This window comes from Oncorhynchus masou, chromosome 27 (genome assembly GCF_036934945.1).
Source record: "Oncorhynchus masou masou isolate Uvic2021 chromosome 27, UVic_Omas_1.1, whole genome shotgun sequence".
NCBI lineage: Eukaryota > Metazoa > Chordata > Actinopteri > Salmoniformes > Salmonidae > Oncorhynchus > Oncorhynchus masou.
Genome location: NC_088238.1, coordinates 33,340,609 through 33,357,691, shown reverse-complemented (window position 1 = coordinate 33,357,691; position 17,083 = coordinate 33,340,609). Strand labels below are relative to the sequence as shown.

The 17,083-nt window shown below is 46.3% G+C and overlaps 1 pseudogene; it reads left to right on the top strand.

The window, feature by feature from the left end:
• Positions 1-1,228: 1,228 nt before the first annotated feature.
• LOC135515446 (pyridine nucleotide-disulfide oxidoreductase domain-containing protein 1-like) lies at positions 1,229-16,953 on the top strand (annotated as a pseudogene).
• Positions 16,954-17,083: the final 130 nt, after the last annotated feature.

The window sequence follows — 17,083 nt, the reverse complement described above, 5'->3', positions numbered from 1 at the left end:
AATCCAGAAAATCACATTGTAGGATTTTTAATGAATTTATTTGCAAATTATGGTGGCAAATAAGTATTTGGTCAATAACAAAAGTTTATCTCAATACTTTGTTATATACACTTTGTTGGCAATGACAGAGGTCAAACGTCTTCTGTAAGTCTTCACAAGGTTTTCACACACTGTTGCTGGTATTTTGGCCCATTCCTCCATGCAGATCTCCTCTAGAGCAGTGATGTTTTAGGGCTGTTGCTGGGCAACACGGACTTTCAACTCCCTCCAAATATTTTCTATGGGGTTGAGATCTGGAGACCGGGTAGGCCACTCCAGGACCTTGAAATGCTTCTTACGAAGCCACTCATTCGTTGTCCGGACGGTGTGTTTGGGACCATTGTCATGCTGAAAGACCCAGCCACGTTTCATCTTCAATGCCCTTGCTGATGGTAGGCTTTGTTACTTTGGTCCCAGCTCTCTGCAGGTCATTCACTAGGTCCCCCGTATGGTTCTGGGATTTTTGCTCACCGTTCTTGTGATCATTTTGACCCCACAGGGTGATATCTTGCGTGGAGCCCCAGATCAGGGGAGATTATCAGTGGTCTTGTATGTCTTCCATTTCCTAATAATTGCTCCCACAGTTGATTTTGTCAAACCAAGCTGCTTACCTATTGCAGATTCAGTCTTCCCAGCTTGGTGCAGGTCTACAATTTTGTTTCTGGTGTCCTTTGACAGCTCTTTGGTCTTGGCCATAGTGGAGTTTGGAGTGTGACTGTTTGAGGTTGTGGACAGGCGTCTTTTATACTGATAACAATACAGGTAACGAGTGGAGGACAGAGGAGCCTCTTAAAGAAGAAGTTACAGGTCTGTGAGAGCCAGAAATCTTGCTTGTTTGTAGGTGACCAAATACGTATTTTCCACCATAATTTGCAAATAAATTCATTAAAAATCCTACAATGTGATTTTCTGGATTTTTCTTCCTTCTCATTTTGTTGAAGTGTACCTATGATGAAAATTACAGACCTCTCTCATCTTTTTAAGTGGGAGAACTTGCACAATTGGTGGCTGACTAAATACTTTTTTGCCCCACTGTATGTATATATAGTGTACCATTAGGTCCCAAGCATAAATCGCTATCCAACACTACCACCTTGTGGATGTCTTTTCATTAATTACTATGTCAGCTGTTGTCATACAGAGCATGCATACAATACTGTACAGTATGTGCTATTAAAATGCAAGCATAATGGAATGTTCCTTCTCCCAAACTCTGCAAACAGTGAATGGTCTGGAGATCCACTATGAGAAGCTGTGTATCTGTAGTGGGAGCAGACCCAAACTCCTTACCCAGGATAACCCCTATGTGCTGGGGATACGAGACACAAACTGTGCCCAGGTACTTGGCAATGGCTTCCTAGTACAGATGTTCTTGTTTAGCACCCATTCACTTCGGTTAATCTTGTACTCATGATGTATTTTGTGCTGGCAGAAGTTTAGTGGTTAGAATGTTGGACTAGTTACCGGAAGGTTGCGAGTTCAAACCCCGAGCTGACAAGGTACAAATCTGTCGTTCTGCCCCTGAACAGGCAGTTAACCCATTGTTCCCAGGCCGTCATTGAAAATAAGAATATGTTCTTAACTGACTTGCCTGGTTAAATAAAGGTTAAAAAAAAAAGAAGAAAAAAAAAGAAGCGGTTATCCAAAGCCAAGCGAATTGTAGTCGTTGGAAACGGAGGGATTGCCAAGTGTGAGTACAGTGCCTTGCGAAAGTATTCGGCCCCCTTGAACTTCGCGACCTTTTGCCACATTTCAGGCTTCAAACATAAAGATATAAAACTGTATTTTTTGGGGAAGAATCAACAACAAGTGGGACACAATCATGAAGTGGAACGACATTTATTGGATATTTCAAACTTTTTTAACAAATCAAAAACTGAAAAATTGGGCGTGCAAAATTATTCAGCCCCTTTACTTTCAGTGCAGCAAACTCACTCCAGAAGTTCAGTGAGGATCTCTGAATGATACTGTGAACCATCAGATCCTCCTCTCCACCCTCTCCGAGTTGGGCATCTCCGGCGTGGCCCACGCTTGGATTGCGTCCTACCTGACAGGTCGCTCCTACCAGGTGGCGTGGCGAGAATCTGTCTCCTCGCCACGCGCTCTCACCACTGGTGTTCCCCAGGGCTCTGTTCTAGGCCCTCTCCTATTCTCGCTATACACCAAGTCACTTGGCTCTGTCATAACCTCACATGGTCTCTCCTATCATTGCTATGCAGACGACACACAATTAATCTTCTCCTTTCCCCCTTCTGATGACCAGGTGGCGAATCGCATCTCTGCATGCCTGGCAGACATATCAGTGTGGATGACGGATCACCACCTCGACATTCTGCCATTCTTTTGTCTGAATTGGTCTTGTTCTAAAATCCCAAATGTGTATATATTATAGTTAAATGTACTGTATATTTTGTGTTCAGGTATGAGGTGGGAGGTTGTGAGGTGATCTGGGCAGTGAAAGACAAGGCCATAGGAAACACCTTCTTTGACGCGGGGAGCCGACCATCCTCCCCTGGACAAACAGACAAACCAGAGAGAGCTGCTACCTGTAAGAGGGCTCGCTATAGAGGGGGCTGCGGCTACACAGGGCCTTGCTGTAAGTGGCAACAGACAAGGTCAGAGTAGAGGGTTGGAAGAGCCAGGCAGTGCCCTGGGACCATACTGGCATGAAGGCATCAGTCTGAGAGGAGCAGAGGAGGCAAGTGTGCCTCTGTGTTCACAATGTTATTTTGTTTTAGTAAAGCAATTTTATTAGTTTATAGATGGTTAATAAATCTGTTATAAAAAGATAACACATTAGTTGAAATGTATCCATCCAGAGGTGGGAATTTGTCTGGAACGAGGAAAGAAAGGTCAGCCTGGAGTAGTAAATTCATAGTGACCTAAGTTGTTTTAACTCTTGCTGTGGCCAGGTGTCTCACAGGGTGTCAGTGGAGTACCAGTCTGAGGTGAAACAGATCTACACTCACCAGGACTTCCTGCTGTCACCACTTGCCTCACAGACAGCAGACACTGGTGAGTGGAACCTATGACAGTGGAACATACCAGTGTGAAAGAGATGGAAATAAGTGACTGAATATGATGTGCTGAAAGTGTGTTCATTTCTCTTGAAACTCCCCATCCCGGATCCGGGATTGTGACTAAGCCTCAGGCTCATTAGCATAACGCAACGTTAACGATTTCTGAAAATCGCAAATAAAATTAAAATAATGCGTTTGCTCTCAAGCTTAGCCTTTTCTTAACAACACTGTCATCTCAGATTTTCAAAATATGCTTTTGAACCATAGAAATTGACTAATTTGTGTAAGAGTATGCAAAGCTAGCATAGCATTTTGTGTAGCATGTAGCACGCAACATTTTCACAAAAGCCAGATAACCAAATAAATAAAATCATTTACCTTTGAAGAGCTTCTGATGTTTTCAATGAGGAGACTCCCAGCCACATACCAAATGCGCAGTGTTTCCTGAAAGCGTCTGTGTGTAGGAGAAATCGTTCCGTTTTCTACATTGCGCCTGGCTACCGAAACGAACCGAAAATGCAGTCACCTACAACGTGAAACTTTTTCCGGATTAACTACATAATATCGACCGAAACATGGCAAACGTTGTTTGGAATCAATCCTCAAGGTGTTTTTTCACATATCTCTTCATTGACATGCAGTTCATGGAAGCTTGCTTCTCTCTCTGTGCCCCATGGAAAAATACTGGCAGGTGACTTTGCGCACCAATTTCGGCGCAGGACACCGGGCGGACACGTGGTAAATGTGGTCTCTTATGGTCAATCTTCCAACGATCTGCCTACAAATACGTCACAATGCTGCAGACACCTTGGGGAAACGACAGAAAGGGCAGACTCATTCCTCTTGCGTTCACAGCCATATAAGGAGATCATGAAAGACAGAGCCTCAAAAATCCTTGTCATTTCCTGGATGCCAAGTCATCTTGGTTTTGCCTGAAGCTCACGTTAAAGGGCACGCACAGAGAAGATATTTGTATTTCTGGACACGTCAGAGTGTTTTCTTTCGAACAGTAGCAATTATATGCATAGTCGAGCATCTTTTTGTGACAAAATATCTTGTTTAAAACGGGAACGTTTTTCTTCCAAAAATGAAATAGCGCCACCATAAGTGTAAGAGGTTAATCAAATAGTCAATTATACTGAACAACAATATGAATGCAACAATTTCAAAGATTTTACTGAGTTACAGGTCATATAAGAAAATCAGTAGATTGAAATAAAATCATTAGGCCCTAGTCTGTTGATTTCACATATGATTACAGATATGCATCCTTTGGTCACAGATACCTTTAAATAAAGGTAGGGGTGTGGATCAGAACCACGTCCTTCGCATAGAGTTGATCAGGCTATTGATTGTGGCCTGTGGAATGTTATGTCCCACTCCTTTTCAATGGCTGTGCGAAGTTGTTTGATATTGGTGGGAACTGGAACACGCTGTCGTACACGACGATCCAGAGAATCCCAAACATGCTCAATGGATGACAGGTCTAATGAGTATGCAGGCCATGGAAGAACTGGGACATTTTCAGCTTCCAGGAATTGTGTACAGATCCTTGCGACATGGGACCATGCATTATCATGCTGAAACATGAGGTGATGGCGGCAGATAAATGGCTTGACAAGAACCCCGTCACGGCATCTGTACATTCAAATTTCCATCGATAAAATGCAATTGTGTTCGCTGTCCATAGTTTGGGGCACTCTGTTCACAACGTTGACATTAGCAAACCGCTCGACCACACAACACCATACACTTGGTCTGTGGATGTACTTACTTACAATGTACTTAATCTGGTAGACATTTTTGCAGTCAAAACTTGAGACATCTGTGGCATTGTGTTGTGTGACAAAACTGCACATTTTAGAGTGGTATTTTGTCCCCAGCCAAGGTGCACCTGGGTAATGATCATGCTGTTTAATCAGCTTTTTGATATGCCACACCTGTCAGGTGCATGGATTATCTTGGCAAAGGAGAAATTCTCACTAACAGGGATGTAAACAAATTTGTGCCAAATATTTGAGAGAAATAAGCTTTTTGTGCTTATGGAACATTTCTGGGATCTTTTATTTTAGCTCATGAAACATGGGACCAACACTTTACATTTTTGTTTGTTTAGTTGATTTATCTTTTCATCCACTGTGCTGTTTTCCCCAACTATAGGCTCTTGGCCAGTGTACGCTCAGCTAACCAATCGGAAGACGTTTGGCTGTGACTTCATCGTCAGTGCCACAGGAGTTGTGCCAAACACCAAACCTTTTCTCCATGGAAACAACATAAGTAAAATAAGTAAAACAGATGCTAGATGTTTCATATAATCCATTACTTCATGACAACTCATGCCACTTCTACACAGAAGCAATATTTACCAATATTTGTCTATTCATATTCTGTTCCGTTTGCATTGACTGAGGACTCTGGGCAGAGAGTGGACGATCACATGATGACAGAACCAGACATTTACTCTGCTGGAAACGTATGTACAGCAGGCTGGGAGCCAAGCCACCTCTGGCAGCAGGTACACAAACCACACTGAATCTCTTCTAATGATGTTATGCTGTGTCTGACTATTTCTTTGGGTATGAGGCCTTTGGATTTTGTGGTGAACTATCCTGGAAACCATATATCCTGAGGCTCCATTTAATGTAGCTGGGGATTTTAACTAAGCTAATTTGAGAACAAGGCTACCTAAAATCGATCAGCACATTAACTTCTTGAAACTCCCCATCCCGGATCCGGGATTGTGACTAAAGCCTCAGGCTCATTAGCATAACGCAACGTTAACGATTTCTGAAAATCGCAAATAAAATTAAAATAATGCGTTTGCTCTCAAGCTTAGCCTTTTCTTAACAACACTGTCATCTCAGATTTTCAAAATATGCTTTTGAACCATAGAAATTGACTAATTTGTGTAAGAGTATGCAAAGCTAGCATAGCATTTTGTGTAGCATGTAGCACGCAACATTTTCACAAAAGCCAGATAACCAAATAAATAAAATCATTAACTTTGAAGAGCTTCGGATGTTTTCAATGAGGAGACTCTCAGTTACATAGCAAATGTGCAGTTTTTCAAAAAAATATTATTTGTGTAGGACAAATCGCTCCGTTTTGTTCACGTTTGGCTATGAAAAAACCCTGTATACAGTTATAGCCTGAAGCTCATTAGCATAATGTAACGTTAACGATTTCTGAAAATCGCAAATAAAATGAAAATAATGCATCTGCTCTCAAGCTTAGCCTTTTCTTAACAACACTGGCATCTCAGATTTTCAAAATATGCTTTTGAACCATAGAAATTGACTAATTTGTGTAAGAGTATGCAAAGCTAGCAATGCATTTTGAATAACATGTAGCATGCAACATTTTCACAAAAACCAGATAACCAAATAAATAAAATCATTTACCTTTGAAGAGCTTCTGATGTTTTCAATGAGGAGACTCTCAGTTACACACCAAATGCGCAGTGTTTCCTGAAAGCGTCTGTGTGTAGGAGAAATCGTTCCGTTTTCTACATTGCGCCTGGCTACTGAAACGAACCGAAAATGCAGTCACCTACAACGTAAAACTTTTTCCGGATTAACTACATAATATCGACCGAAACATGGCAAACGTTTTTGGAATCAGTCCTCAAGGTGTTTTTTCACATATCTCTTCATTGACATGCAGTTCGTGGAAGCTTGCTTTAGTCTCTGTATTGTTTGGAAAAATACTGGCAGGTGACTTTTGCGCACCAATTTCGGCGCAGGACACCAGGCAGACACGTGGTAAATGTGGTCTCTTATGGTCAATCTTCCAATGATCTGCCTACAAATACGTCACAATGCTGCAGACACCTTGGGGAAACGACAGAAAGGGCAGACTCATTCCTCTTGCGTTCACAGCCATATAAGGAGATCATGACAAACAGAGCCTCAAAAATCCTTGTCATTTCCTGGATGCCATCTCATCTTGGTTTTGCCTGAAGCTCACGTTAAAGGGCTCGCACAGAGAAGATCTTTGTATTTCTGGACACGTCAGAGTGTTTTCTTTCGAACAGTAGCAATTATATGCATAGTCGAGCATCTTTTTGTGACAAAATATCTTGTTTAAAACGGGAACGTTTTTCATCCAAAAATGAAATTGCGCCCCTAGAGTTCAAAGAGGTTAACTGTAGCATGCGCACGGGCAATACACGGGACCACTGCTTCTCTAACTACCGCAAAGCATACAAGGTCCTCCCCGCCCTCCCTTCGGCAAATCCGACCACGACTCCATTTTGCTCCTACCGTCCTACAGGCAGAAGCACAAACAGGATGTCCCCCTGACTAGAACCATTCCATGCTGGTCAGACCAACTGGAATCCACGCTTCAAGATAGTTTTGATCACACGGACCGGGAAATGTTCCAGGAAGCCTCAGAGAATGACATCGATCTATATGCTGACTCGGTGACTGGGTTTTTAAGGAAGTGCATTGGAGATGTTGTACCAATTGTGACTATTAAAACCTACCTAACCAGAAACCATGGATAGATGGCGGCATTTGCGCAAAACTGAAAGCACAAACCACAGCATTCAAACATGGAAAGATTACAATGAATATGGCCAAATATAAACAGTATATTTATTCACTCCGCAAGGCAATCAAACAAGCGAAATGTCGGTATAGGGACAAAGTGGAGTCGCAATTCAATGGCTCAGACATGAGACGTATGTGGCAGGGTCTACAGGCAATTATGGACTACAAAAAGAAAACCGTCCACGTCACGGATACCGACGTCTTGCTTACAGACAAACTAAACACTTTCTTTGAGGATAACACAGTGCCACCGATGCAGCCCGCTACCAAGGACTGCGGGCCCCCCCTCTCCTTCTCCATGGTCGACGTGAGTAAGACATTTAAATGTGATAACGCTCGCAAGGCTGCTGGCCCAGACGGCATCCCGAGCCGCGTCCTCAGAGCATGCGCAGACCAACTGGCTGGACATATTCAATCGCTCCCAATCCCAGTCTACTGTCCCCACATGCTTCAAGATGGCCACCATTGTTCCTGTACCCAAGAAGGCAAAGACAACTGAACTAAATGACTATCGCCCCATAGCACTCTCTTCTGTCATCATGAAGTGCTTTGAGAAACTAGTCAAGGATCATATCACCTCTGTCAGGATTTGGCCAGGGTTGTTCCGGGTTTTGGTCACTAGATGCCCCCATTGTGCTTTTTGACCTTATGTTTTTTCCCTTGTTCCCCATTATTATTTGCACCTGTGCCTCGTTTCCCCTGATTGTATTTAAACCCTTAGTTTCCCTCAGTTCTGTGCTCTGTGTTTGTATGTTAGCACCCAGCCCTAGTGTTCTGTGTATTCTTGTCGATTCCGGTGGATGCTCTTGTGGAATTCTGTTTTTGTTTTTGAGTATCTCTTGAGGCTTTTTTGTGCTATTCCTACCACCTTTTGGATTTGCCATTTTTGTATTGAAGGACTTCTCCTTTTTACTTTATTAAATACACCGTCTTAAGTACTGCTGTGTCTGCCTCATCTTCTGGGTACTGTTGACTATTCGTGGCTCAGTTGGTTAAGTGACTGTTTCTCACTCCGGAGACCCAGGTTCGTAACCGGGTCCTGACAGAAATACAGAGCCAAAAATGAACCCAGAGGCAGCCAGTTCCCAGGACCTTTTTGCCATGCTGTCCCACCACCAGGAGACTGTCCAACGCCACGAAGCCGCCCTGGTTCAGCAAGAGGCCTTAAAACCTCTTACACTTATGGTGGCGCTATTTCATTTTTGGAAGAAAAACGTTCCCGTTTTAAACAAGATATTTTGTCACAAAAAGATGCTCGACTATGCATATAATTGCTACTGTTCGAAAGAAAACACTCTGACGTGTCCAGAAATACAAATATCTTCTCTGTGCGTGCCCTTTAACGTGAGCTTCAGGCAAAACCAAGATGACTTGGCATCCAGGAAATGACAAGGATTTTTGAGGCTCTGTCTTTCATGATCTCCTTATATGGCTGTGAACGCAAGAGGAATGAGTCTGCCCTTTCTGTCGTTTCCCCAAGGTGTCTGCAGCATTGTGACGTATTTGTAGGCAGATCGTTGGAAGATTGACCATAAGAGACCACATTTACCACGTGTCCGCCCGGTGTCCTGCGCCGAAATTGGTGCGCAAAAGTCACCTGCCAGTATTTTTCCATGGGGCACAGAGAGAGAAGCAAGCTTCCATGAACTGCATGTCAATGAAGAGATATGTGAAAAAACACCTTGAGGATTGATTCCAAACAACGTTTGCCATGTTTCGGTCGATATTATGTAGTTAATCCGGAAAAAGTTTCACGTTGTAGGTGACTGCATTTTCGGTTCGTTTCGGTAGCCAGGCGCAATGTAGAAAACGGAACGATTTCTCCTACACACAGACGCTTTCAGGAAACACTGCGCATTTGGTATGTGGCTGGGAGTCTCCTCATTGAAAACATCAGAAGCTCTTCAAAGGTAAATGATTTTATTTATTTGGTTATCTGGCTTTTGTGAAAATGTTGCGTGCTACATGCTACACAAAATGCTATGCTAGCTTTGCATACTCTTACACAAATTAGTCAATTTCTATGGTTCAAAAGCATATTTTGAAAATCTGAGATGACAGTGTTGTTAAGAAAAGGCTAAGCTTGAGAGCAAACGCATTATTTTAATTTTATTTGCGATTTTCAGAAATCGTTAACGTTGCGTTATGCTAATGAGCCTGAGGCTTTAGTCACGATCCCGGATCCGGGATGGGGAGTTTCAAGAGGTTAATGGCTAGACATTCTCATCTTCTGTCTGAGATGCTGACTTCCATTAAGCAAATATCTGATCGTCTTACCCCGGCAACAGGTCCCGTCCCAGTACCTCAGATTCACGTACCCATGGCAGTTAACCCCCTGGCTGAACCTCGTCTTCCACCTCCCCAACGGTTCTCAGGTGATCCAAGTGCTTGTAAAGGGTTTCTCACCCAATGTTCTCTCTCCTTTGAGCTACAACCCTCGTCGTTTCCCACCGACCGGTCTAAGATCGCTTATATCCTCACCCTGCTGTCGGAAAAAGCCCTGGCCTGGGCTACTGCTGTGTGGGATGCCCATAGTTCCTGCTGTGCCAGCTACTCTGCCTTTGCTGAGGAATTCAAACGAGTGTTTCAAGGCCCAAGCAGTGGTTCTGACTCAGCCAAACAGCTCCTGACTCTCCACCAAGGTTGGCACAGCGTGACGGACTATGCCATCCAGTTCCGCACGGTGGCAGCAGCAAGTGGCTGGAACAACGAGGCGCTCACGGTGTGCTTTCTGAAAGGCCTTTCCGACACTATCCAAGATGAACTGGCCACTCGGGAACCACCGGACAATCTCGAGTCCCTGATCAAGTTGGCCTCACGCATTGACCAGCGTCTGAGAGAGAGAGAACTCAACCGTAGACCTCTAGCCCCTATCAGTCCCAGCTCCGAGTCCCCAACTTTATCCTCGCTGGCTCCATCGGAACCCATGCAGATTGGACGCATCTCCCAGGCTGAGAGAGACCGCCGGATGAGGGAGCGACGCTGTCTATATTGCGGCAAACCGGGCCATTTCCGTTCCACGTGTCCCGGGCTCCAGGGAAACGCTCTGTCCCGTACAGACCGGGGGAACTGTAACGGGAAACATAACCTCCTCCCATCCGTCCAACTCCCGTCTGCTCATTCCAGTCACCCTCTCCTGGGACAACCACAAGCTTCACCTTCAAGCCTTGGTAGACTCTGGAGCCGCAGGTAACTTCATGGATGGTGTCTGGGCGAAGGAGAATGGCGTTCCCTCTGAACCTCTAAGTGAACCCATGAGGGTCACTACATTGGATGGAAGCCCTTTGGGATCTGGACTTGTCACTCATGTCACTACCTCCTTGCGACTTTCAGTTTCACAACACCAGGAATTGATGAACTTTCATTTGATCTCCTGTTCCGAGTTCCCTCTCGTCCTTGGATACCCCTGGCTTCACAGCCATAACCCTCACATCGACTGGTCTATGGGCACTATCAAGCAGTGGGGTCCTACGTGCCAAGCTACTTGTATTTTCCAGAATTCCCCGAGTTCTACTCCCGAGTCTTTAGAATCCATCGACCTGACCCGAGTTCCCGAGTGTTACCATGACCTCAAACTGGTGTTTAGCAAACAGAGGGCCACCATGCTACCACCCCATAGACCTTACGATTGCCCCATCGACCTGTTTCCGGGCACTTGCCCCCCCAGGGGTCGGATCTTTTCCCTATCTCCACCCGAACGAGCTGCTATGGATACCTACATCAAGGACGCTCTGGAAGCAGGCCTCATGCGTCCATCCACCTCCCGGGCGGGAGCAGGGTTTTTCTTTGTGGCCAAGAAAGACGGTGGATTACGTCCTTGCATCGACTACCGGGGACTCAATGCCATAACCGTCCGTAACCGTTACCCGCTACCCCTTATGGCCACAGCCTTCGAGCTGCTCCAGGAAGCAGTTGTTTTCACTAAGCTTGACCTGCGGAACGCATACCATCTTGTGCGGATCAGACCTGGTGACGAGTGGAAGACCGCTTTCAACACGCCTACTGGTCACTATGAATACTTGGTGATGCCCTTCGGCCTGACCAACGCCCCAGCGGTGTTCCAAGCGCTCATAAACGATGTGCTTAGGGATATGCTTAACATATTTGTGTTCGTTTACTTGGATGACATCTTCATCTTTTCGAGCTCCCTTCAAGAACACACTAAGCATGTCAGACAAGTACTCAAACGCCTCCTAGACAGCCATCTGTACGTTAAGCCGGAAAAATGTGAATTCCATTCATCTCGAGTACAATTCCTGGGATTTGTAGTGGAACCCGGTCGAGTCCAAATGGACCCCAGGAAGGTAGGGCGGTAGCGGATTGGCCCACCCCCAAATCCGTTAAGGAAGTTCAGCGTTTCCTGGGCTTCACAAACTTTTACCGCAAGTTCATCAAGAACTTCAGCTTGGTGGCAGCCCTCTCTCAGCTTTAACCAAGGGTGGCAATGCAAGGTTTTTGTGGGGAAGAGAAGCTGAGACGGCCTTCCAAGGACTCAAGCAGCGCGTTCTCTCTGCTCCCATCCTGATACTACCGACTACGGATGAACCATTTGTGGTGGAGGTAGACGCATCAGAGGTTGGTGTTGGAGCTGTCCTGTCTCAGAGGGGTGAAGACAAGAAGCTTCAGCCGTGCGCTTTCTTCTCACACCGGCTTACCCCGACTGAGAGGAACTACGATGTGGGGATCGTGAACTCCTAGCGGTTAAGATGGCATTGAAGGAATGGAGACACTGGCTCGAGGGGGCTTCTCACCCGTTTCAAGTGCTTACGGACCACAAAAATCTGGAGTATATCCAGCAGGCGAAGCGGTTGAACTCTAAACAAGCTAGATGGTCTCTTTTCTTCAATCGATTCCAGTTTATCCTCACCTATCGGCCCGGGTCGAAGAATCTCAAACCGGATGCCCTGTCCCGAGTCTACGCTCCTGCCATTCGAGATGACACGGACAATGCTGTCCTTCCTGCTGCTAAGATTGTAGCTCCGATCTCGTGGCAAGTTGAGGATACCGTGAGACGTGCTCAAGCTAGCGAACCGGACCCGAAAGGAGGTCCTGCCAATCGGTTGTTTGTCCCCAAGGCAGTGAGGACTCAGGTCCTTCTGTGGGGGCACTCCTCTCGCCTCACCTGTCATCCGGGCGTAGGTCGCACCTTGGAGTTCATCCAGCGTAAGTTCTGGTGGCCTACCATAAGAGAAGACGTTGCCACTTTCGTCAATGCCTGTCCCGTGTGCTGCCAGGGCAAATCTTCTCACCTCCGCCCTCAAGGACTCCTTCACCCTTTACCTGTTCCCCACAGACCCTGGTCCCATATCTCATTGGACTTTATTACTGGACTTCCTCCATCCCATGGCAATACTACTATCCTAGTCATAATCGACAGGTTTTCAAAGGCGGCCAGGTTCGTCCCTCTGACTAAGTTACCTTCTGCCAAGGAAACGGCTGAGTTGGTAATTAATCATGTGTTCCGAGTCTTCGGCATTCCTCAAGATATGGTTTCTGACAGAGGTCCCCAGTTCGCCTCAAGGTTTTGGAAGGCCTTCTGCCAACTCATGGGGGCTTCTGCCAGTCTATCTTCAGGGTACCATCCGGAGTCCAACGGCCAAACAGAGAGGATGAATCAAGAGCTGGAAACCACCCTCCGATGTATGACTCGTGACAACCCGTCCACATGGTCATCCTTTATTGTTTGGGCCGAATACGCGCACAACACCTTGCGCTCCTCCTCCACTGGTATGTCCCCGCACGAGTGTCAGTTTGGCTATGCTCCTCCATTGTTCCCGGACCAGGAGGCAGAAGTCAGAGTGCCTTCAGCCTTGAAGTTCGTCAGACGCTGTCGACTTATGTGGAGGAAGACCCGTCTTAATCTTATGCGTTCCTCACAGAGGTACCAACAACAAGCCAACAGACGTCGCCGTCCCGGGCCTACCCTGCGCCCCGGCCAGAGAGTCTGGCTCTCCACAAGAGACTTACCTCTACGGGTGGAGTCTCGCAAGCTGTCCCAAAAATACATCGGTCCCTTCAAGGTTGCCAGGAGAGTTAACCCAGTTTCTTATCGCCTACACTTACCCAGATCCCTTAAGATTAATCCCACATTTCACATTTCATTGTTAAAACCTGTTGTTTTTTCTCCCCTTGTCCCGGCAGACAGACCTCCCCCTCCGCCTCGTGTCATTGGAGGCCAGCCGGCTTATACCGTCCATCGGATACTGGATTCCCGCCGGGTGCAGCGGTCCTGGCAGTATCTGGTGGACTGGGAAGGCTACGGTCCCGAGGAGCGCTCCTGGGTTCCTGCCAAAGACATCCTGGACCCTGACCTCATTCGTCAGTTCAGGGCCCTCCACCCTGAGAGAGCTGGTAGGAACGTCAGGAGCCGATCTAGGGGGGGGATTCTGTCAGGATTTGGCCAGGGTTGTTCCGGGTTTTGGTCACTAGATGCCCCCATTGTGCTTTTTGACCTTATGTTTTTTCCCTTGTTCCCCATTATTATTTGCACCTGTGCCTCGTTTCCCCTGATTGTATTTAAACCCTTAGTTTCCCTCAGTTCTGTGCTCTGTGTTTGTATGTTAGCACCCAGCCCTAGTGTTCTGTGTATTCTTGTCGATTCCGGTGGATGCTCTTGTGGAATTCTGTTTTTGTTTTTGAGTATCTCTTGAGGCTTTTTTGTGCTATTCCTACCACCTTTTGGATTTGCCATTTTTGTATTGAAGGACTTCTCCTTTTTACTTTATTAAATACACCGTCTTAAGTACTGCTGTGTCTGCCTCATCTTCTGGGTTCTGCTGACTATTCGTGGCTCAGTTGGTTAAGTGACTGTTTCTCACTCCGGAGACCCAGGTTCGTAACCGGGTCCTGACAACCTCCACCTTACCTGCCACCCAAGACCCACTTCAGTTTGCATACCGCCCCAACAGGTCCACAGACGATGCAATCGCCATCACACTACACACTGCCCTATCCCATCTGGACAAGAGGAATAGCTATGTAAGAATGCTGTTTATATTGACTGCAGCTCAGCATTCAACACCATAGTACCATCCAAGCTCATCATTTAGCTTGAGGCCCTGGGTCTCAACCCTGCCCTGTGCAATTGGGTCCTGGACTTTCTGACGGGCCGCCCCCCAGGTGGTGAAGGTATGAAACAACATCTCCACTTTACTGACCCTCAACACTTGGGCCCCACATGGGTGCATGCTCAGCCCCCTCCTGTACTCTCTGTTCACCCATGACTGTGTGGCCATGCACACCTCCAACTCAATCATCAAGTTTGCAGATGACACAACAGTAGTGGGCTTGATTACCAACAACGATGAGACAGTCTACAGGGAGGAGGTGAGGGCACTTGGAGTGTGTTGTCAGGAAAACAACCTTTCACCCAACGTCAACAAAACATAGGAGATGATCTTGGACTTCAGGAAACAGCAGAAAGAGCACCCCCCTATCCAGGTCTACGGGACAGTAGTGGAAAAAGTGGAAAGTTAAGTTCCTCGGCATACACATCACGGGCAAACTGAAATGGTCCACCCACACAGACAGTGTGGTGAAGAAGGCGCAATAGCGCCTCTTCAACCTCAGGAGGCTGTAGAAATTTGGCTTGTTACCTAAAACACTCAAACTTTTACAGATGCACAATTGAGAGCATCCCGTCGGGCGGTATCACCGCCTGGTACAGCAACTGCACCGCCCTCAACCCGCAAGGTTCTCCAGACGGTGGTAAGGTCTGCACAACGCATTACCGGGGGCAAACTACCTGCCCTACAGGACACCTACAGCACCCGATGTCACAGGAAGGCCAAAAATATCAAGGACAAACAGCCACCCGAGCCACGGCCTGTTCACTCCGCTACCATCCAGGAGATGAGGTCAGTACAGGTGCATCAAAGCTGGAACCGAGAGACAAAGAGCTTCTATCTCAAGGCCATCAGACTGATAAACAGCCATCACGAACTCAGAGGCTGCTGCCTACATACAGACTCATATCACTGGCCACTTTAATAAATGGATCACTAGTCACTTTAAATAATGTTTACATATTTTACATTACTCATCTCATATGTATATACTGTATTTTATACCATCTATTGCATCTTGCCTATGCCGCTCGGCATCCATATATTTATATGTACATATTCTTGTTCCATCCCTTTACACATTTGTGTGTATTAGGTAGTTGTTGTGAAATTGTTAGATATTACTCCACTGTCACTACTAGAAGCACAAGCAGTTTGCTACACTCACATTAATATCTGCATGTGGCCAATGAAATTTGATTTGATCCTGTCATCAATTCAGTTGTGATATGACATGATATCCTGTATACATCTCTCCTCCGTAGATGTGTCTAGACGCAGGCTCGTCAGGTGTGCTGGTACGCAGGGCGATGTATGTCTGCTGATATCTGATCTGAAACCATAGAGCTGGACTTCTGCTTTGAACTCTTCTCTCACTTTTTTTTTTTAAATCCCCAATTTCATAGTATCCAATTGGTAGTTAGTCTTGTCTCATCGCTGCAACTCCCGTACGGACTCGGAAGAGGCGAAGGTCGAGAACTGTGCGTCCTCCAAAACACAACCCAACCGAGCCGCACTGCTTCTTGACACAATGCCCACTTTAACCCAGAAGCCAGCCACACCAATGTGTCGGAGGAAACACCGTACACCTGGCTACCGTGTCAGCATGCACTTGCACCCGGCTCGCCACAGGAGTCGCTAGTGCGCGATGGGACAAGGACATCCCTGCCGACCAAACCCTCCCCTAACCTGGATGACGCTGGGCCAATTGTGCGCCGCCCCATGGGTCTCCCGGTCGCGGCCAGCTGCAACAGAGTGTGGACTCAGAATCTCAAGTGGCACAGCTAGCACTGTGATGCAGTGCCTTAGACCACTGCGCCACTCGGGAGGCTCTCTTCTCTCACATTACAAAGTTCTTAAACTACAAGGTGTGTGAAGGAAAAGTTGCTATGTCTTTCTGCGTCAGATGTTGATACGTGTTAAATTTTCTTTTATGGTGTGTTCCCTGCAACTAGATGAATTTCCTGTAATAATACATCATCACTTGACTTGCTAAATAAGGTGTGTCCACTTGCTGTGCTGTTTTTCCTCCAGGTGGTTCTGCTGGGGAAGTTTAACAGCCAGGGTCTGGGTCTGAACCAGGAGTTGTTAGTGCGCTGTATTAAGGGACATGAGTATGTCAAGATGGTGCTGAGCGGAGGGAGGATGTTGGGAGCAGTCTTTATTAGAGAGACTGACCTGGAGGAGACCTTTGAGAACCTCATCCTCAACCAGATGGACCTAACACCCTACAGAGAAGAGCTACTCAACCCCAACATAGAGGACTACTTTGACTGAGGGGCCAAGAACTTCCTCGTAAATCAATACTAATGTCGGCTTTAGCCCCGTTTATATCTGGTGCTAACATGTCCTGATCTTGCCCACATTTTTAGATCGGTGTAGGCAATTAAAAAAAACGATTGTGATC